Here is a 23017-nt window from a genome sequence, read left to right as displayed (position 1 = left end):
TCCCTCCTCTCTCTGCCTCTGTCCTCCTTCCTGTGAGGCTCTGTGTCTTCTCCTCTTAGGACAGCAGGAACTCAGAAGTCATTAGATTTAGGCCCTAACCGAAATCCAGGATGATTTCATCTTGAGATCCTTAACTAATGACATCTACAAAGACCCTATTTCCAAATCGGGTCATATTCTGAGGTTCTGGGTGGACATACGTTTTTAGAGGACACTATTCAACCTATTACAGGGGCCGCTGATGGGTGGGCTTCAGGAGGGTGCAAACCACCCAGATCCATAAGAAAACTCACCATGTACATTTCCCCCCCTACAAAGACACATAGCTTGCTTTGATTTGTCAGAGACTCCAAGATAAGGGACAGCAGTCTTACAGGGCACATCTCTGGCAGGTGGGACTGTTAGGACAGAGGATGGGTCACAGGAAGCCCAGGTAGAAGGAGGAGGAGGATCTGGAAAACGGGAATCAGTGAAGGAGCTAGCTGGAACAAAGAGGAGGTGAGCAGAGGGCTGTTCTGGAGGGCCCGGGACAGTGGGTCGTACCTCTCAGGAGTCACAGCCATCTTTAAGAATATAAAGTTTTCCACATTCTTCCCCAGAAAAATGTACATAATGAACACACACACCTTTGGTGTACAACTCCAGGGCCAGGTGCCTTCTGTGCCTCCAAACACGCCCCTGGGCCCCCAGAGACCCCGGTTGGCACCACCACCAGAGGAGAAGAGTTTCAGAACAGATGGGAGGAAAGAGCCTGAAACGGCCGTGGATGGTGCCGTGGATGGTGCCGTGGATGGCGCCGTGGATGGCATCCACGGTTCAGGTCGGATGCGGCACTTAGGCGGGGCTGGAGCTGCTGCATCTGTTTCTGGTTTGAGGATTACAAGAGATAATGCGGGTGAAACTGTGCCCTGGTTTTAGAAGCTAAAGTACTGATTTCGTCTTTTTGTTGTTGTTGTTAAACTGTACAAAGCAATATCTGTTCGTGGTAGGGAAAATGAGGAAATGCAGATAAGCAAAAGGAGAAAAATCCCTTTAATCTTACCCAGATAGCCACGGTGACCGCCTTGATCTATATGACCTTCTGCACCTTCTCCTCCGTATTTCATTTGACACGAAAGGGATGATTAAACATGTAACAGTGAAGCTCACATTGTAACCTAAAATGTTTAATACCTTTGTATGTGAAGGAACGCTCACGAAGCATCGAAGCATCGATACTAGCTGCCCGGAATTCTGTTATCTGGAAGCTCCGTAACTTAACCAATCTTCTGTTCTTTGGACGAATGGCCCTGTTTCTTTTCCTTCTTTATAATTGTGTTGTGAACATCCTTGCTGCTCCTGCTGTATATCTGTTTCTCCAGGGGGAAGTGTGTTGTAGGCACTTTACTGATGCCAGTCTTCGGCACTGGGTCCATGTTTGGGGCATGGGGGCACCTGGAGCAGAGGGTGAGGCACCTGCTTTCATGCTCTCTGGAGTCCTGGCTGGATCCCGGTGTCCGGTTAGGCCTGGGGGCTCTTCTGTGAAGGTGGAGTGCATTATTTAAAACCTTCATGACTTCATGCTGTGTCCTGGACTCAGTCGGCTTGGAATTGAGGAAAAGGAGTCCTGTTTGTCTGCCCATTGGTTCTCTGCAGCCCCGGCACCCCCTGGCCCTTGGGCATGTTCTAGAGATGAGCTCTCGCTCTCTCGTGAGCTTGAGGGGACCCAGGACCACACGGCCGTCTGCTGGAGATGTCTGTCATCTCCTGGGCTCTTCGGCAGCAAGGGTTCACCTCCATTCTAAGAGTAACTCTGTTTTCTGGGGGATGCGTCTCTCGGGCCCCGCTGGCCTGGAATTTTGCAATGACAAAGCTCTTGGCCTGGGCTGGTCCAAGGAGATTTCCTGGCCCATTGGCTGGAGCTTGGGGTTTCTGAGGTGGGCCTGGGTCCCCCTCTAGGTCTAAACGGGGGTCTCTCTTCCAGTCAGCCTGCCTGCCTCTAACTGTGCGTATGGGCCAAATGTTCAACCGTGTCAGGCCCTGTTGTCTCTGATATGGGAAGATGGCGCCTTACTTACATGCCTCATAGGAACCTTAGAAAGTTGGTTATCTTGACCCCTGTGGATGAAGAAAAAGTGCCATATGTTTGGAAGAACGAGTTGTAAATGCCCATTTCCCCAGGAGTTGTTACTGTTCAGAAACTGAACTTTTGTCCTTTTTGTCTGCATTTTTTAAAAGGTTTTTTTTATTTATTAGAGAGAGAGACAGGTAGAAGGGGCAGAGGGAGAGAGAGAATCTCAAACTCCCTGCTGAGTGTGGAGCCCAATGTGGGGCTTGATCTCATGACCCTGAGGTCATGACCTAAGCTGAAATCAAGAATCAGATGCTCAACCAACTCTACCACGCAGGTGCCTCTCGGTCTGCAGTTTTTTGACAGCAGTATAGAACAATATAGAACAATGGGAGAGTCAGCACATCCCCCATCCTGCAGGGCACTCTTCTGAATGTTCTGCATACATTAACTCATTTACTCCCTGGGAGATGCTTCTCCCCATTTTATGGATGGGGAAGACTGAGGCCCAGGGAAGCCGCAATAGTGTGTTAAAAGAGTGTGGGGGGGCGCCTGGGTGGCTCAGTTGGTTAAGCGACTGCCTTCGGCTCAGGTCATGATCCTGGAGTCCCGGGATCGAGTCCCACATCGGGCTCCCTGCTCAGCAGGGGGTCTGCTTCTCCCTCTGCCCTCTTCCCTCTCGTGCTCTCTGTCTCTCATTCTCTCTCTCTCAAATAAATAAATAAAATCTTTAAAAAAAAAAAGTGTGGGCTATGGAGTTAGAGGAGACACAGCTGGGTGTTTGCGACCTGCTGGCTGTGTGACCTCTGAACCTGTTCTCTCCTCTGTGAAGGGGAAGTGATCCCTCGCTTGGAGGGTCTGCCCATGGCAGCGCTGGCCCCGAGAGCCCTTGTGTGCAGCAAAGTGAAGTCTCCCTGGGAAGGTTTCACTGATTGAGGATAAGAGGATTTGGACCGGCCCCTTCCGTTCCGTGAAAGCACCCATCCGCTAGGTTGTCTCGAGGGCAGTTGGGAGTTCGAATGTCCTGGTCCTCACCGCCTTCCTGGTCCCTCGGGGTCTCAGATATCTGTTCCCTGCTGGGACGGGGTGCCTGCAGGGTCCTCTGCCCCAGACACTTCTTAGCTGGTTCGTATCTGCTATTCTTTATCCTAGTGGTCACGTCTTACAGTTCTTGGTATGTTCTTCTCAACTCGACCTTTTATTTCTTAATTTGATGAGTGTATTCATTTTCTCTTGCTGCATATTACACACTGCAACAGACTTGGAGGCCAAAGCAGCACACATGGACTATCTCACCATTTTTGCGGGCCAGGGACACCCCGCATGGCCGAGCTGTGCCCTCTGCTCTGGGTCTGATGAGGCTGTGGTCCAAGTATCATCTGGGCTGTGTGCTCAATGGGAAGCTTGATCAGGGAAACATCTCCTCCACACTCACTCAGATGGTTGGCAGAGTTCGTTTCCTTGTGGTTGTCCGACCGAGGACGTACGCGCTCTTCTGGCTGGGGGCCGGGACGGCACTCGGGCCCTGTGGGCCACCATCAGCTCCTAGCGGCTGCCCACAGACCTCCGCACGGCAGATTACTTCTTCAAGGCCCGCAGCGGAGGCTCGGTCTTCAGCCTGCGAGGGCAGAGTCTTCCAGAAGGAAACACAATCGTCGGGTGTCCGATCACCTATGCAATGTTCTGTCGGTTGGAAGCAAGCCACAGGCCCCACCAACACGCAGGGATGGGGGGGATTATACAACGATGTAGATCCTCAGGGTCACCTTGAGGCACCTCTGCCACAATGAGCTTAATAAGCTTATTTAAATTGTGTAAAATAAGAATAATTAGCTCAAAGCACTTTGCTTGGAGTGAAGAATATATAATCCGTTTTGGCTATCAGATCTGTTTTGCTTTGTAGTGGTGGGCTGTGTTCTGGAGAGTTAAGGGTGCCAAAAAAATAAGGTGTTTAGCTTCTTATTTGGAATGTGTTTGTTTTTCTTGCCTGAATTACGTGAAGTGAGAGGAAGAGCGGAGGAAGCTGGGAATGGAAGTGAGCACGAGGTCAAGGGCGATAAAGGAGGGAGGGGAGTGTGTATGTGCGCTTCCTCTGTATACAAATGTCAGTGCCTTTTTTATTTTCATTTTCTTACTATTTGTATTTCATTTATCTATTAGAGCATGAATGGGGTGCGGGGAAAGGCAAAGGGAAGAGAGAGAATCTTAAGCAGACCCCTCCCCCCCATGCTGAGCACAGAGTCTGATGCGGGGTTCGATCTCACGACCCTGAGATCATGACCTGAGCTGAAACCAAGAGTTGGATGCTCAACTGACTGAGCCCCCCAAGCGCCCCCATGTCAGTGCCTTTTCACAGTTTTATATAAATGCATAACTCTTATGTTATACACTTTAGCATAATTTTTCTTCAGTCTGTTCATCCCCTAACCCTCCTTCAGTGACCTCTTCCACCCCCCACTGAGACCGTCTAGTATAGATCTTTTCATATTTTCCCACATGCTTAGAATCACGTACAGACATATACCAATGTTTTCACATTCCTGGGTCACCTCTCATTCACCCATGCCCCGTGGAAACCTTGCCACACGGAGAGCTGTAGTTCTAGCCCATTCCTTTTAATGACCGTATAGTATTCCAGAGTGTGGATGTATAGTCATTGACTGGCCGTTCCCGGCTGAATGTTATTCATTGTCCGTTTGTTACCATAAGAAGCAGCATGATGATAGACTTCCATGCACACATCCATCCTTAGGTGCATCTTTAGATTTTACTTCTCTGGGGCTTAATTCCAGGAGTCGAATCCTGCCGTGGGTCAGAAGGTTTGTGTGCTTTTAATTGTAATAGCTCTTGCCAGCTTGATTTCCCTGGAGGGGCTTAACGCTTCACATTTACCCCAGAAATTTGAGACTTGTCCTTTCTCTATATCCTGCCATCAAGGTTTTGACCAAGTTGAGAGGTATAAAGTGAAATCTCATCGTTACTTTTAATTTGTGTTTCCCCGACTAGGAGTGGGTCTGAATAGCTTTTTAGCTGTTTGGCTCTTTGGACACTCTTGCCTGTGAATTACCTCTGTGAATCCTTTGCTCATTTGTCCATAGGGTCATTTGTCCCCTTCTTGTAGACCTGTCGGCATTCGGTATCATGTAGATATTAACCCTCTTCTGGCCTCTGCAGAGTGGTCCTCTTGCCTGAGATCCTCCTTTGTTCATGGTATATTTTGCGTGCAAGGTTTTGGATTGTTATGTGATTAGAAATACTCATCTTTGGGCACTTGAGTGGCTCAGTTGGTTAAGCGTCTGCCTTCGGCTCAGGTCATGATCCCAGTGTCCTGGGATCAAGTCCCGCATCAGGCTCCCTGCTCACTGGGGAGTCTGCTTCTCTCTCTTCCTCTCCCCCTGCTTGTGCTCTCTCTCTGTCAAATAAATAAATAAAATCTTAAAAAAAAAAAAAAAACACCCATTTTTCCTTCTGTGGTTTCTGCATCTCCAGAGTTGGTCCAGAAACCTTTCTCACCCACACTTGTTTGCTTTACTTTTGCAACAATTCAGTCTAACTGACATTTGCCACGTGTATGATCTGTGCCCGGCCCTGGGCCAGACACTCAAGACGTGGGATACATAAGAAATGGACCCACCCTCAAGGAGCTCAGTGTCACCTAGATAATTACAATCAGCATGATAGAGCATAGGTGGCCATGGTCAGGGGGCTGCTGCCTCAGCTCAGAGCCTCCCAGTCCGGAGACAGGAGACAGGGGTGTCAAGGCTGAATGCCCTCAGCACAGACAGGTGGGGCCTGGGAGGGTCCAAGCCCCCAGGAAGGTTGCTGCCTGCCGTGGGCATCCTCATCCATGTATCGCCTGTGAGCCGAGAGGCAGCCTGAGCTGATGTTGGGGGCTGATGGCTCAATTAGCAAGATGAGGAAGGGGGCGGCGAGGGGCAATTCCTGGAGGAAGGACCAGCAGGAGTGGTAGCCGCAGGGTTGTCCTACTGAGGAGTCCCCACTGAGGCCACGGGAAGAGGTGTGGGTGCAGGGGGCAGGGGAGGTGTGCCACCATGCTGCGGAAGGGACCCAGAGCTGGTGCACCCCGGCAGTGGATGTGGTGGAGGAGAGCGTGGAGACTTGACTCCTTCCCAGTGCCTCTGAGGTGGGAGGGGAGGGCCTGCGTCTGCCAGCCAACTTTCTCTGGGCTGTGGGCTACTCTTGACCCGTGGTCACCAGAGTGGGCTATGTGGATTCCCAGGAAGGTGTGAAAAGAGCCACAGAGCACAGGAGACAGAATTAGAGCTTCATTCCTATTTACGTCCTCACCTCCTTCCCTGGAGGCGTGTTTTGGTGTGTGTTTAATGATGTACATAAAACGAGGAAGGCAGCGTGCATTTACAACGATAAACACATATTGGGACATGTGCACATGAGAAGTTTGGAGACTGTGGATCCTAGGGGATGAGCTACTTCAGCGCCCCCTGCCACCCCAAGAGTGGGGGGACCCGTGTCACGGGAGGGAGGGACACTCCTGTGGGTGGGGCGGACCAGGAGGAGTGGTTGCCCAGGTGGGAGTAACCTCTCCCGCACTTCTAGAAGTGCCGGCTCCTTCTCCTATGTCCCCTCCATGGAGCAGCCCCTTCTAATCACACTTCCCTTTTATTTTAGCCCCTTTTATGTCCTTTAGAAAATATTTATAATTTGTAGTTACTGCATCTGTTTAATTTACTGCCTGTTTCCCCCTTGGACCATAAGCTCCCTGAGGTCAGGGAACCGGACGGCTCTGTCTTGGGGCTCTCCTCAGCATCTAGGACAGTGCTCAGCACAGAGTTGGTGCTCCTACCTTATCACAGCATAATCAATGTGTGTGTTAGCACATTTTAGGTGTTTTCCAAGCCCTGCGACAGGAGACATCACGTTGTAGGCGAGAAACTTGGATTCAGAGAGGTTGAGTTACAGAGCTATTTGGGTAGGGGAATAGGAGGAAGAGAGCTAACAACTTCTGAGTGCCTACTACATAAATGTCTGGTCTCCCCATACCTTGATACCCCCTTATTGGCTACGAAAAGTAAACTGAGGCTTAGGGGTGGGAAGTGACTTACCTGAGACCACTCAGTTAGGAGGTGGAAGAGCTGAGGTCCATCTGGGTCCTGAGCACATTTCTTTCCAGCACCTCAATACCAGTTCCTTAATTTGGGGTTAACCCTGGGGCCTGGTGATGGCTTTGTCTATAGGGTGCACGTCTGGGCACACACAGTGCGCTGGGCTCCCCAGCAGACACCCCCGTGGGCAGCGGCAGGGAGGTGGCTGGGTCGGGCCGCCCGACGGTGGGTGCTGGTCCACCGCCCGGCTGATTTGCCTGCCTGACGAGGCGAGTGATGTTTTATGCATGGCGCCTAATTTTGCCCTGGCGGTCTCTGGCTATATTTAACACCATTAATCATTATTGTTGGCTCCCAGGGGGATGGATTCCTGATTAGTGTCAGAAACACATCACATGAGGAAGAGAGAGGGGGAAAAATAAGAGCTCCCCCCGATCCCTGATTCCTCCTAACTGGAGCCGAGATGCGTGTTCGCAGCACCTTCCTCCCTGCCATCTGTGAGTGCGTGACTCCAGCTTCTGTGGTTTGGATCCTGCACCTCCACCGCTGGGCCTGCAGCCCACCGGGCCCCCTCAGCGCCTCAGCACCCCCCCCCCCCTTTGCATCAGAGACTGGGCCACTCAGCCAAGCGAGGGCCGCTGCCTCTGAGTGCAAGAAAGGCCCACCCAATCATTTATTAGGCTCCTACTGTAGGCAGATGTCTCCGCCCAGTACCTTATTCACCATATCCCCATCACGCGACCTCTCATCTTCCCGGAGGATGGGTTTTCCAACCCTCCTTGACAAAGGGGGAACTGAGGATCAGAGGCAGGTTTCACAGGTCTGTGCCGGTGTGATCAAACATGTGGGAACAGGCTGGGTGTACCAGTAACTCCGTGAGTGTTGTGTGACCACGTGGCTTTGTCTTCTGCTATCTGGAAGGGTTTTCTGAGGCATCGGGCACAGGAAAGAGCCCAGTCTTTCTCATAATCAAATATAAACCCATGCGGAGACCAGGGGTCTGTGTCCAGCATTTATTCTCTGCCCTCTTTGGGCCTCAGGTGGGTGACGGGAAGCCCCTTCTTACCCATCCCCTCCTTCCCCTGCTCGTCCTGCCCCCACCTTCAGCGGCTCCTGTCTCATCCCAGAGTTCATGGGGCTCTCTCCTGAGCCCTCCTGGTCATAGCAGTGGCCTCCCCTGGCTTGATTTTGGGTGGGGCTTTGCCAAGACCTTCCCCAGCAGCAGTGAAGATGGGAGGTACCAGGAGAGAGGTGAGGACAGAGGACACTGTCCTGCCATCACTTGTCACCTAGGTCGGTGGCAGACTAAAGGTCAAGGAGAATCAGAGGTCAGCAGCGTGGGGGAGGAGATGGACCCAAGAGACAGGTGCCATGAGAGGGTTCTGTGTCTTCTGCTGTAGGAATGTTCAAATCCGGCAGCTTCCCTGGACAGGGGCTGACCCTATGGGGTCCCCAGTTGTGGGGTGGGGGCAGTTTGCAGTAGCCAACTGGGGCTCTCACCCTTGTGTACATGGAGCTGATGCATGTGACCACCTGCCCTATGCACGGGCCCTGTGCAAAGGGTGTGTCCATGGAGTGTTAATGCTATGTGGGTAAAAATGGGAAACGGTTTTGATTTTTCCACCTGTTGCCCTTAACAGGATTTCTTCGAATTCTCCTTTCTTGGACCTTAATGCCTTCCGGCAGTTTTCAGTATTTTCTGGCCCCTTCCATTTATTACAACATCATCCAATCTGTATTAGGACCCCAGCTCTCATGTCCTATCCAAAGCTCTCTATTCAGCTCCCGCCCCCCAGCTTCCCCATGTTCTCAGAAGGGGCAGAAGGAAGGGAACTCACTCTTTAGCAGGCTGGGCAGGTAGCAGAGGGTGGGGGGGAGTCTGCTCTGGTTTGGGTTGGTTCTGTGCATTCTGGGGGTCCTGCTGCTCTGATGGCCCCTCCAGGCTCCTGCTTCTTGATAAAACTCCATCTCTTTGCCTACATCATCCATCCACGGCCGACACTCTGCTCTCCGTGAGGCTGACCTTCTGTGCTTAATATGTGTGGGCAGAGTCAGTGTTTAGGACTGGTTCTGCTGCCTCCTGGTCAGTCCTGGCTGGGGACAAGCGGGGGTTAGGGAATCTGAGAGTACTTGGCCCTCCTCATCTCTCATTTGGCTTCAGCCTGGGATTACATCCCCGGGCACCCAGAAAAGTCTCATCTACATCAGTTACGTGCAAATTTCTCTTGTTGTCTTCTTGGAACTATCTCGTTTGGCTTATGGGATTATTCCCATTACAGGTAAGGAAAGAGAAGCTCAGAGAGGTGTAGTCATTTGTCCAAGGCTGCTCAGCAGTGGAAAGTGGATAAGATTTGAATCCAGGTCTGGCTGGGGCACCAGGGTGGCTCAGTCTTGGTTCCAGCTCAGGTCATGATCTCAGGGTCATGAGATGGAGCCCTGCATGGGGCTCCAGGCTCAGCGTGGAGTCTCCTTGAGTTTCTCTCTCTCCCTTTCCCTCTGCTCCTCCCCCCCATGCACTCTCTCTTTCTCAAATAAATAAATCTTTAAAAAAGAAAAGGAAAAAGAACCCAGGTCTGGCTAACCTTACAGCCCTTGCATGGGAGCCTGGATTATGGAGTCCAGCTCTCTGGACTGGGATCTCAGTTCTGCCCTTTCCTAGCTGTGTGGCTTTGGGCAGAGTTCCTTAGCTTTCTTTTGCCTTAGTTTCCTCATCTGTAAAACATGGATGACCATGGACAATACCCAGGGTTGTTGGGAGGATTGCATACATTATACCCTAAGATCCATTATTACATTTACCACCAGGACTGTTGCTGGCATTGTCCACTGAGTGCACTGGCCTCTCTAGGTCCTGCAGGAAAAGGGGCTTTCAGGCCTTAAAGCCTGGAAAATAGATATGAAACAACCAACAATCACCATGAGTTGTGTTCCCCTCTTTGCTTTGGCCGCTAGGAAGCTCAGTCAGATTGGTGCAAGTATGTAGCCCTTCCTGGTCTCATCTTATTTTTCTACTTTTCTCTTTCCTGTAATTTTTTTTTATGTCCACTGTGTCTTACTTCCTACTGTATGAAGTTATATAACATTTTCCTGGTTGTCACAGACTGATGTTGCCATCACAGGGGAAGTTGAGGGCAATGTAGAGATCCTAGAGAATTGCTCTTCCAGATAACACCTAGTTCTTCCCCCTCAGAGAAAAGTGTACTTAAAAACCAAACCACTCTTGTGGAGGGGGTGGGTGAGCAATACTAGAAATTCCCTTTAGCCCTTTAAATGCTGAGGCAGTAGGACAATGTGCTGATAAGGTCTGCAAAGGGAGGATTACCTCATAAGTCCCTGTATCAGCTTAAGGTTGATGCAGAAAAGCCATCTAAGAGGCCTAAGCAAGAGAGAAGTTAATTCACTCCCACATTCAAATAGTGTAGAGGTGGGATCCATCCTGGCCCGGCATGGGGCCCACAGTGCTTCCTCTCCATTTCTGCTATGTATAGCTCCCATTCCCCAAGTCCCTCTTGCTCCCAGCCAGTTCCTGGAGCTCACCAGCATGACTGCATTTCAGCCAGCAGAAGGGAGGAAGGACGAAGAAGGGCACGCTTTCTCCCACGAAGGACACTTCCTAAAAGCTGCAGATGGAATGGCCCACCTTTCTCCGCGCTGACCAGTTTTAGGGCCACACCTCGCTTTTAGGGAGGGTTCATCCCTGCAAACCTGGCTTTCACTGAGCCCATTTCCTTCACTATAAACACTCAAACCACCTTCCAGGGTTCTTAAGGGGATTAAGTAAGAATGTAGTAAAATGTAGCAGGTGTTCTGCAAATGTAAATTTCCTTCTATTTTTAGTTTTCCATTCCCTCCATTACTTGGGAGGAAGAGGGAAGCTTTAGCTACACTGGGAAAGATTTAGGAGCAATTTAAAAAAAAAAAAAAAAAAGAGCACTCTTTGGGAGAGAATGTTGCAACACACACCAGAACGCTGGGGGGGAACGGATTCCCTTTGGCTCCTCTCAGCAAGGCTGGAAAGTGGAAACTAAAAAGTAGGGCCAAGGTTCCGTGTTGAGCACGAGAGGTTAGATATGTGTAGACATGGGATGTGGACCCAATGAGCTTGGAAGGGCAGTACCTGCTCTTTGGTTCCCGAACATGGCCGTGATTGCCTTCCCTGCTTGCACAAGGCGGATTGGGGGGGTGTGTGTGGCTCTTTCCCTCCTTCAGACGAGCCTGGGCATTTCTAAGACTGTTTGAGCACCAAGTGAACTGGCATGGGGTACAGCATGGTGCAGCCTCTCATTCCCCCAATGTCCACTTCCTGCCAGGGCAGACCCCCAGGAGCCCCTCTGGGGCCTTTAAAAGCCGAGCTAGTAAGTGCAGGAGCCCAGAGGCAGCTGGCTGTGCTCAGCGGAGGCTGCTGAGCAGGCTGCTCCCAAGGGGTGTCTCACCAGGGCGGGGTCAGCCGAGGGGCAGCACATCCTGGGGTTCCCCAGCTGCCGTGGCTACTGAGCATGCCCAGACCGCCTCTGCTGGGGATGGTTTGGTTCCTTGGAGGGTGAAGGAGAAGAGGAGGTACAGGAAGTGGTTTAGGTGGGCTTTAACTTGATGGAGGGGTGGGGATGACTATGTGTGTGTGTGTGTGTGTGTGTGTGTGTGTGTGTGTATACAGATCCTGGCACAAGGGATGCTGGAACTTTCCAACCTCCAGGCTCACAAAGCTACCATGTGATTGGTCCAGGATTCAAAGCCCAGATGCACTTGGCTTCAGATACCGATGGTATGCTTCTCAACCTTGTCTTCTAAATTCTTCCAGGTGGACCCTTCTTCAGCAGCTGATAAGATGCTCTGGATTTAGCCTACTGAGTAGGGAGGTTTAGGTGGCAGCTTTTTGGGAGTATTATGCTCCTGGAGTTTGCTTGTTAACTTCCAAGCTGGGGATTTCCACAATGAGAGTTGGCACATCTCCGGCACTCCAGCAGGAACAGACCAGCCCCGAGGTGGGTGGGAACATCCACTTTGGCTCATGCCCAGGTGCCCCTCTGCATGAGCTGTCAGATTGCAGCTAGTGGGGGGGCCTTCCCTGGTGCCCCAGAGAAGTAGTCATTACTAGGGGCCCCACATTCCCGCCACCCAGGCTTACAGCCCAGTTTGGGAGCACCTGTCACTAAGAAGCCCTTGGTTTAGCAGAAAGAGAGCAAACTTCCAACCAGCCTAGGTCGAAGACCGGCGTCTCTCCTGCCCTGCTGGGGGCCGAGGGCAAGTCCCCAGCACCTTAGAGCCTATTTCTGTACCTGTATGGGCAGGATGGACGTGGCCACCTTCTGGGCCACTGAGGGACTTTAGGTAGTGCTGATAATGTGCCCAAGCCCTGCTTTCCCTGAGCTGTGTCCTGCGGCAAACAATAACCATTATTACCAGCAGAAAGGGGGTGTGAAGTGGGGGTGGGGGCAAGAAGCCGAGGACCGATCTCTACAGGAGACGAGATGGGTGAGATCTGGAATAATTAAGAGACCAGAAAGCTATCAGATCTGAATGGGGAGAGGACAGAAGTGGGGGTGGGGGGAGGAGTTCTCCTCTCTCCAAAAAGGCTTTTCGTGTAGCCAAATCCTGGAGTGGATCCACAGTCCAGCTCATCTCCCACCATGACTTTGCTTTAGGGACACTTGGGTTCTCTCCAGATCTCAAAGAATTAGCTAATTAGGCCGGTTCTGCCTAGAAGGCAGAGGTCGTATCAGTTTGTAATTCTGTGAAATGTGCACTGGAACTAAGCTGCCTTAATCAGCCCGGCTCTGCCTGCTGTCTCGTCCTGAGCTACATAGATGCCCATGCTAGTTCCGCAGGATGGAGCCCATGGCCTCACCTCCTTCCACCCTGGTGCCACCTGCGGGGAAGGCATGGTGCTGCGGACCTCACTGTCAGGTGGGGGAGCCAGGCACTGAACGTGCAGTTAGGATAGGCAGCCCAGGTGGGGTCTACAAGGGCAGGGGCCCTCTGATGCTGGGAGGCAGGACTGGACGGCCTCTTGGTGGGGGCACTGGCTCTCAGAGGAAGCCTAACAGCTTACCTGGCAGGTGCCGAGCACAGGGAAGGACATTAAACCAGCAAAAGAGGGGGAGAGAGAAAGGTGGGGGGACAGGGGCGGGGAGGAAGGAAGGATTGAGATTTGAAAGGCCCATAGAGTTTTCTTGGAGCTCTGGTTTCAAGATTTGTTAGTCTGAGTTGTGCCCTAATTTCTACCAGGACGATTGAATCTCACATGATTGCCTTGCATTCATTCTTTTCTTTTCACGTGCCAAAACTAGGTTAGCTTTTTTTTTTTTTTAATGTTCTATTTTTGTCCCCCCAGGTAAAGCAGGTTCATGTCATTCTACCATTTGTCTGGTCAGGGCCCGTCTCTGGTTTCACTGTTTGCACATCTTTCATTCCTAGGCTTGCTGCTCGACCCTCCCCACGGGGATGCACCTGCTTATTGTCTGTCCTGAGATACGTGTGCATCCATATACAGTATGTAGGCTTCTGTGTTAACTTAGGTCCCTGGCATCGTGCTACTGATGAGCTCCTTTTCTTTGTTCACTCAACACTGTTTCAAAGTTCTGTCTGTGGCTGGAATGTCCAGGGACAAGCCAGCTCTCCGTGGATGCGTCCAGGGCTCCATCTCTCCTTGATACCATCCATGTTGGTGGTCTCCCCAGGTCCCGCTCCACAAACAAGGTTGCAGGGAACGTCCTTGTAAAGCCCCATCACAGGCCTGGAGGGAGGTGTTTCTCTGGGGGTGCAGACCAAGGAGTGGGAATGCCCAGTCACCAGGTTGCATAAGTGGTCCTGCTGGGCTCAGTTCTGCCAGTGGGGCTGAGAGCTTTCTACCCCCCCGCCCCCCCACCAACCCACCATATCCTCCCGTGCACCTGTTGATGATTTTTAGTTTCGCTAATCTGGTGCATACAGAACACCTCCTTGCTGTCCTTCCTGTGTTGCTGACTGAGGTGTGGTAGAACACCTCTGCATCTTGCTGGCTAATTGGATACCCGTCCCTGAGCTGGCTAGTCTGACGCTTTACCTATTCTCCCCATTTGTTGGTCTTTTTTTTTTTTTTTTTGTCTTGTTGGTTTGTAAGAGTTCCTTGCTTGTCACTGTTAGACATTGCCGGATTCTTCTCGCATTGTGATGTGTGTCTGTTAAATGCGTCTGTGCTTTCACGGAATGGAAAAAAGTTACATCTCTCTCTCCTGTTTTTTTGTCTTTGGCCTTAGAAATTGTGTATATGTGTGTGTGTTTTAAAAGCCCTTCCTGATGCCAAGGCCAGAAAGATTCTCCCATGATTTCTCCCCTTAGCTTTATAGTTTTACTTTGATCCATCTGGATCCTGTCTTGTGTTCTCTGTCTGGCAAGCAGGTAACTTTACTTTCGTCTGTACTATAAATCAGTCCCTCCCCCTGCCCCCGCACCACCCACATTTTCTCCTTTCTCCGCCAGTTTGGGACCACCTTTATCAGGCTTCACCTTGGCACACAAAGGAGGTTCCTATCTCTGAGATCTCTCTGCTGTTCCGCTGTTCAGCTCGTTTTATATGAGCATTATAGCTGTTTTTATTACCCTGCCTCTGGGACAGTTCTTCATTCCTTGGAGGCCAGAGGCTTTGTTCTTCTTTTTCGAGATTGAGCAATTCTCTTCTTCCAGATTCTTCTAGAATTGCTTGATCAAATTCTTTAAAAACCTGGCTGTAATTTTTATTGAAGTTGCATTAAGTTTCTGGATTGATTTGGGGAGTTAACATCTTAATGATGTTCACATGACATTTAGATTTCCTTTTTTTTTTTTCCCCCTTTTTGGTCATTTGATAACTTAAAACTTTTCCTCATACAAGTCCTGGGCATTTGGGTCAATTCTAATATAAGATATATCTTTGAATTGATAACATGAGTGGTGTCTTTCATTGGTTATTGCGAGTATATAGGAATGATTTTCACCTAAAGACAGATTTGCTGTAGGTTTTATGATGTAGCATTGATCCAGTTAAGGAAATTCTCTTTAATTCCTTGTTGAGATTTTAAAAACAGAAGTTAAATTTGATCAAAGGTGTTTGTCTATCGTTATAATTCTTACACTTCTGTGCTAAACACTACTCGGTCTAAAGGTGATTATGAAGTTCTATGTGCCAGACCGTATTATAGGTATTTTATAGGTATTAACTCAATCCTTGCAACAGCTCTGTGAGTGAGGCAGTATTTTTTATCCCTTTCTTAGATGAGACAAAGGAAGGCACAGAGAGGGTAATTAACTTGCCCAAAGTCACACAGCTAGTCAGGCCCAACTCTAGCATTTGTAGGGCCAGGAAAGGAGTATAAATGAATAGTCATATATCAATTCTAAATATATATATACACTGGAATATTACTAAACCATAAAGAAAGAATGAAATCTTGCCACTTGCAGCAACATGGATGGATCTAGAGGGTATAATGCTAAGTGAAATTAGTCAGAGAAAGACAAACACCATATGATTTCACTCTTACGTGGAATTTAAGAAACAAAAACAAATGAACAAAGAAAAAAGAGCCAAACAAAAAAAAATTCTTAACTATAGAGAACAAACTGGTGGTTACCAGAGGGGAGGTGGGTTGGGGGATGAGTTAAACAGGTGAAGGGAAATTAAAAATACACTTGTCATGATGAGCAGTGAATAATGTGTAGAACTGTTGAATCACTGTATTGTGCCCCGAAACTAACATAACACTGTATGTTAACTATACTTCAATAAAAAATTTTAAAAAAACTGTTCTAAAACAAGCAAAACCCCCCACTCACATATACCTTAAATTTCATTTCAACTTAAAAATAAAGTTATAAAACAAGTTAACAAACTGTTAAATAAAATATAGTCTATCTTCCTGTCTCAGAAATCTACCTTGATAAAGATCAAATCTACAAGATACCAAGATCACCGAATTTAATTATTACCGCACATTTCAGTGTTCTATTAATAAGCCAGAAATACTTGGATGAGTAATGAAGTCATCCATAATTCATAAATTACCATATTTATTCCACAAAACTGACTTTCTTTGCCTCCAATTCGGTAAAATAACTAAATTTTGTTGTAATCAAGGCTTTCCCATAATTTGGGTTCTATTGAAAGCAGTGAGATAAAAGATGAAAAAAGTAAAACGTAATTATGTACAAAGTATACAAAATTAAACTTTTATGAACTATAAATTAAATATAAAAAATAGAAAAAAATTTCTTAAACTTTCAGAAGTTTTTCATTTAAAATTCAAAATCAGCTGCAAACATTATGAGGCAAAGTATACATCAATAAAATTTTTAAATTCAAAGTTATTTGAAGCTCGAACGTGCCTGCCCTTTGAAAACAGAATTCTGGCATTCACTGTCCATCTAGTTGGCAGGATAAATAATTACTGCTAGATCCAGGCACATACAAACGTTAAGGGCATGTGGATTGTTCAAAGTTTCAGATGTTCCTGAGCTGCCCCAAGAGGCAGCTGGGAATGCTGTCCTAGTCTGGCTGATTCAAGAGAGCCTCTACTCCCACAAATGGGAGCCTGCAGGAAGCAAGGACGTGTTCCTTCATTCTGTAGGAGTCTATTGTATGGGGCCTGGGAGGAAGGTTTGAGACAGTGGTTAATCTGCCTTTCCTCTTAGCAAAGTACTTCTGCTGCCCAAAGTCTGCCTCCTACAGCTCAAAGCTGGGTCCTTCTGAGCCCCCAACCTTTGCACTCAGGTGGGCTCTTGTTTTGTGATGTTGAGCAGGAACTTCTGCAGCAGCTTCTTTTTTGGGGCCTGCATGGTGTTAGTCATGAGAGTGGATGTTGGGTTGTATGGCCGAGTGACCGAGGATGTGTGTGTGTCTGTGTGTGTGTGCGTGCGTATGCATACGTGTGCATGTGTGCACATACGTGTGTGCGCACGTACTCCTTGGGGGTGGAGTCCAGGGTCCAGGGCAGGGTTCAAGGAAGTTATGCAGCTAGCGAGGAGTGGAGAGGTTGACATTCGAACCCGGGCTGTCTGACCTGATCTGACCCATGCTGCCTCTGGGTTTCATTAACTTGACTCTTAGCCTGGTTAGCTGGTCTTTTATGTTGGAGTTTTATTACTTATGTTGATCAGTGGAATGCGCTTATGATTTCCCTTGTTTATAGTATCCTTACTCAGTTGTGGAATTCAGATTATACTAAGTTCATAAAATAAAATTGGTGCTTTCTTTTTTCCCCTCTATTCTGTAAAAGAGGGATGATCCATTTGGTAGAGCTCACCTTTGTGTTCACCTCTGTGCTCACCTCTCTGCTCATCTGGTGGTTACGGCCCTTTGGGGGGGTATCTTGGATTACCATTTCAATTTATTTAATGGTTTGATCTGCTCAACTTCTTTTTATTTCTTCTTTTACCAAATTTGGCATTTTCTATTTTTCTGGAAGCTTCTGTTGGTTTTCAAATTTGTGACCTGCTCAGGGCAACATGGGACACAAGTGTGGTCCCCTGGCCTCCCCTGTGAGTGGTGCTCCAGTCTTGTCCTCCAGGTTGGGGTTTCCCCAAGGGGCCCAGCCACCGCAAGCTCCTGGTAGCTTTTCCTGCTTTCAGCATTGACATCAGTCTCCTCCTTTAGCCCCCGCAGGATGGGGCCTGGGAGAGGGTGGCTTGTGTGGGCTTGGGAGCCGTGGCTCAGCAGCCAGGATTAGTTCTCGAACTTGTCAGGACTGTGTTCAGTTACTATGTCATGTGGGGCCTCCCGGTGGCTGGAAGCGGGTGGAGAGGGTCTACACCACATCGAGGCCCTGCAGGAAAGCGTTCTTCAGATGGTGAGTGATGCCTGTTAGCGATGATGTCTGCTAAGGGTGTGAGCAGGGGACAGTATATGCCTCATCGTTGTTCCAGAATTAAGTCATTGAGCCCAGTTGAAGGTCCCTGTGATTTTAGAGATAGAATATAAGCCCAAAGCAAGGATTTTAAAGCCAACAAGACTTGTGTTCAAATTCCAGCTTTGCCAGATTCCAGCAGTATGCCATTGAGCAATGTTTCTGGACCTCCATTTTTCTTATCTATAAATTGGAAAATTGGGTGTAATACTTACCTCATAGGGTATGTGTCAGGCCTAGTGAAATGATACACACAGTATAAGAATTCTGTGTCAGTCAGGAATCTAAGCTACCCAAACTGGCTCAGAGAAAACAAGGACATTGATTGGCTCCAAGAACTGAAAACCCCAGAGGGACTCTGGCTTCAGGAGCAGTTTGATCCAGAAGTTCATGATGTTGCCGCCTGGCCCCATTTTTCTGGGCCCACTTTAACCGCGGGGGTAGCTGTGTCACAGTAAGGACTGTGGGAATTTCAGATCCCATGCTGAACAGGAGAAAATGGCTCTTGGGGGTGGCCCTCTCTGATAAGAGAAAAAAAATTCTTTTCTAGAAGCCCTGAATTAACCTCTCTTCATCATTGAAGATGATCATTATATCGGGTCCCATGTCCCTACCTGAACCAGTCACTGTGGTGAGGGGTTTGGCACCCAGCCCTGAGTTGAGGGTTAAGTAAAGAGTGGGTCCAAAGCCAGATGTGGGTGTTGTTGGCCAGATGGGGTTGACCCATATACAACTGGGGGGCCACAGTGGTTACCCTAATGATGTGGCCACCTCCCAACTGGCCTCCCTGCTTCTGCCTGTGCCCCCACCCATCCTGAGTCCAGCCGCCAGTGTTGGTCTTCTAATAGGTAGGAGGGACGAGCCCCCCTCATCCTGCTCAGAAGCCTTAGTGGCAACATCTTCCTTTAGGATTTCCCGACAAGGCCCTCGATGCTCTGCACCCCGTGCTCCCCACTAAAAAAACAGCTCACATGGCTGGGTCACTCCTGCCCAGACAGGCTCTATACACTCCCACCTTGTGGCCTTTACCTGCCTTTTCCCCACATACCTGTATGCTTGGTTCCTTCTCCTCTTCACATCTTGATCAAGTCGCACCTCCTCAGTGAGGCCTTTTCTGATCAGCCTGTTTATAATAGGAATTTCTTCCCATATACCTACTACCCTTACCTACCCTTGTCCTTTGTTTTATTTTTCTTTATAGCCAATATTTTATAAAACAAGTCTTTCCTGCCTCCCTCTAACACATATGCATACCCCATGACAGCTTCATGGTCTTCCTGTTCACGGCTCTATCTGCAGAGCCCAGCACAGTGCCTGGCAAACAGAAGGTGCTCAATAAATATTTGTCAAGGGTGGCTCAGTTGGTTAAGGGTCTGCCTTCAGCTCAGGTCATGATCTCAGGGTCCTGGGATCGAGCCCCTCATTGGGCTCCCTGCTCATTTGGGAGCCTGCTTCTCCCTCTCCCTCTGCTGCTCCCCCTGCTTGTGCTCTCTCACTCTCTCCCTCTCAAATGAATAAAAAAATAAAGATAAATCTTCAAAAACAAATATTTGTCAAACATTGTAGCATTAACTCTGACACCTCTTACCAACCCAGTGAGCACTCCTCTCTCTCTTGCCGGCCTTGTCCTAGGGCCAGGTGGGAGGGGGACCCAGGGACCAGATGTCACCTGCCCCGATGATCTCTGACATGTGGCCTGGACATTGGTATGTCCCCTCTGGTCCTTGGGGGGGCAGCTGGTTAAAGGCATTTCCTTCCCCCTCCCCCTTTCCTTCTCACTCTTTCTAGGCTGCCAGGATCTTATTAGCCCTGTTTACATGGCCATGATGTCAAGCGATTAATTTTTAATGGCTTGGTTTATTGCATGTTTGAATGGTTTATTGAGTAATTTCCACATTTAAGTGATTAATTCCCCAGAGTTCAGAACGACTGGTTAGTTTTACATTAATCAGGGTTCTGAATGCCAAGAGACAATCAATCAATCCTCTCTGCCAGGGAGAGTAATGTTAAAATACCTCAAGGTAAAATGGAGTTAAGAAAAGGAGTAATTAAAACCCTGTGTGCCCCTCATGCAAATTTGATGTCTCCCTCTGTCTCTGTCTCTCTCCCTTCTACCTTCCCTCCCCCTTCCTCAGTGAAGGCACTCCCTGAACCTAGTTGCTCTTTAGAAGGATCAATTCTACCCTGCCCTTGGACTTCCTATGATGAGGCTCAGCCCCTCTGCCTCTGGAGGTGAGACCTGCTCAGGTCCAGACTGCCTCCAGGAGTGGACTCTGGACCTAATGAGGCCTGTTGCAGGGCCCCTGGCTTTTGTCCCCCAGCTTGGTTCCTGATGTGCAGGGAAGCTGAGAGCCATGTCTGACCTCATAATGAAATGTCTGGTTTCAGCTGGTAGCCCAGCAGGTGGGATCTCCCTACAGGAGGCAAGGGGAGGGTGTTTGGGATGGGGGCTTTGCCTTTGGACCCTACCACGGATCCCCTGTGGCCTGGTCAGCCATGAACGGGAAAGAAACGTGAGCTGCTTTTGCATCTGTATGGGTTCCCTAGGGCTGCTATGACAAATGACCACAAACTTAGTGCTTAAAACAAGGCAGATTTATTCCCTTACGTTTCTGGAGGTCTGAAGCACAAAGTGAGTCTCAAATCAAGGTGTTGGCAGGGCTCCGTTCCTCTTGGAGGCCCCAAGGAAGGCTCCATCTCCTTGCCTTTCCCAGCTTCTAGAGGCCACCTGCATTCCTGGGCTCACAGCCCCAACCTCCATCCCCAGAGCCAGCAGTGTTGCTGCCTCTTTAGATCTTTCTCTGACTCTGACTTTTTTCCTCTCTCCTCCACATTTCAAGGATGCTTGTGATTCCCTTGGGCTCATCTGAATAATCCAGGATATGTTCCCTATCCCAAGATCAGATGATTAGTAGCCTGAATTCTACCTGTAACCTTAATTCCCCTTGGCCACATAACCTAACCTTTCACGGGTGTTCACACGTTTGGGGATCAGGACACGGGTGTCTTTGTGCTGTGCCGACCACAGCATGGAGAGGCTGAGAACAATGTAGCTGTTGGGTTAGAGGCATGAACTCAGAGCCAGAGACTCTGGGTTCATATCCTAGTTCAGCGCTCAATGGCTATGTGGACTCGGTAAGTTTCCTCCCCGTGCCTCAGTTTCCTTACATAAACACCTGAAGCCAATGATGGTGTCTGGCTGACAGGGTGGCCGTGCTTGTGAGATGGGGAGCAAAGTGCTCCAATGGCGTGGGGGTCGTGGGACGTACGCTCAGGGTGAGCAGCGGTCAAGTTCGCAGTGGTCGAGTGCTGCTATCCAAACATGGAGTGAGGATCCCCATGTCACAAGCGTTCCTTAGGGTCCAGCAAGAATGTAGGTAAAGGTGCCGAGTTCCTTAAAAATGTCTCCAACCAAACACAAAGCATTTTCTAGGGGCCCTAGAGGGAGCCTCGGTGGACACACCCCAGAGTGCCCGTGTGCACAAACACCATACAGACCCTCGGGGAGCAAAGATTCCGTGTAGACAATTAGCAGTAAGAGGCTCCACCACAACTAACAGGACCTAAGGCGGTATGGTTCCACAGCACTTCCTGTAAGCGATCTTGCTTGTCCTTTTAGCATCCGTGAAAGCTAGTTGTTCTCATTTGCAGACGAAGGATTAGAGAACTAGTTAACCTGAGCCCCTTGGTTAGCCATGGCAGTGGTTACCCTGGGCTCTGGAAGCCGCGGGCATGGATAGGAATCCAGGTCGCCCTGTAGACTGGGTGTCTTGGAGCCAATGCCCTCACCTGTGTAAACTCTAATCCCTGCATCCGTACACCAGAGATGGTCCTATGCCCTTGTCATTGGCTTCTTGTGCAGTTTAGTTGAGATAATATGTGTGCAGAGTGTAAGCACCAGCAGGTTTCTGGGTCGTGGTCATCCGTGGAGGAGTGAGCTCCCAGATGGGAGTCGGCTGGTGCTAGAAGCTTCTGGAGTCAAGGCTTGATTCTGGCGGCACTTGGAAGACAGACAACACACAGCATCATCTGGTATTGGGATAAGTGCTATAGAACTAGTAAAGTTCGCTGCTGTGATTCTGGCTGGGAGGAGAGTGGGTGGACAGGGAGACCTTCTCTGATGGGCAACCCTTGAACCCAGACGGTCATGGCAAGAAGCAGCGGTTTCCAGAAGAGCTGGAACAGGTGTTCCAGACAGAGGGCATAGGGAACGCCAGGGTCCCAGGGAGGACGGAGTAGGCTGTGGTCTGGGGAAGGAAAGAACAGGAAAAGGTCAGTGGGGCTGGAGGCCTGTGCGCCGAGGGAGAGGGTAGAGGATGATGTTGGAAAAGCAGACAAAAGTTTCTTATAGTACGGAGTCTAGAACTAACTGTGGTTAATTGTTCTGATGCCGTTCAACTTTTTTCTCCACTGGATTATTCTCATCAGCTCAAAACCAACATATTATTTCTCATCTATTAAAAAAAAAAAAAGAAAAGAAAAGAAACCCAAGCCCCCTGGGGCCTCATATCTCTCCACATCTATTGTTGAATTTCTCTGCTTCCTTTCATAGCAGAACTCATCAAAATCGTCTATACTCACCATCTCCGATTTCTGTCCTCCCATCCTTTCTTTTCCTGAAAGCTTTTAATTTTAAGAACTGTTCATACTTAGAGAAGGTGCAAGAACAGTTCAATGTACTCTCAGAAGCCCTTCACCTCTGTGCAGTAGTCAATATTTTCTGACCACATTTGCTTTGAGGTTTCTTCTATTTACATGTGCTGGGTTAGTTCCTGATCTACTTGGAAGTAAATTGCATGACATTTTACCTTAAATACCTCTTTACGCATCTCTTAAAAATCAAGGCTATTCTCCTTCAAAACCACAATACAGTGATCAAATGCAGGAAATCTGACATTGAAGACACAACCCATGTTCAAATATCACCAATAGTTTCCCAAATATTCTTTTCAAAAATTCACGTAAAAGATTTGCCTGCAAATAAGATTCACCCTTTTTTTTTTTTTTAAAGATTTTATTTATTTATC

The sequence above is a fragment of the Mirounga angustirostris genome, unplaced genomic scaffold (assembly GCF_029215605.1).
Source record: "Mirounga angustirostris isolate CCGP_5_RB_7025 unplaced genomic scaffold, mMirAng1.0.hap1 SCAF_4, whole genome shotgun sequence".
NCBI classification, from domain to species: Eukaryota; Metazoa; Chordata; class Mammalia; order Carnivora; family Phocidae; genus Mirounga; species Mirounga angustirostris.
The sequence above is the reverse complement of the archived record's forward strand: the minus strand, read 5'-3'. Positions refer to the sequence as shown.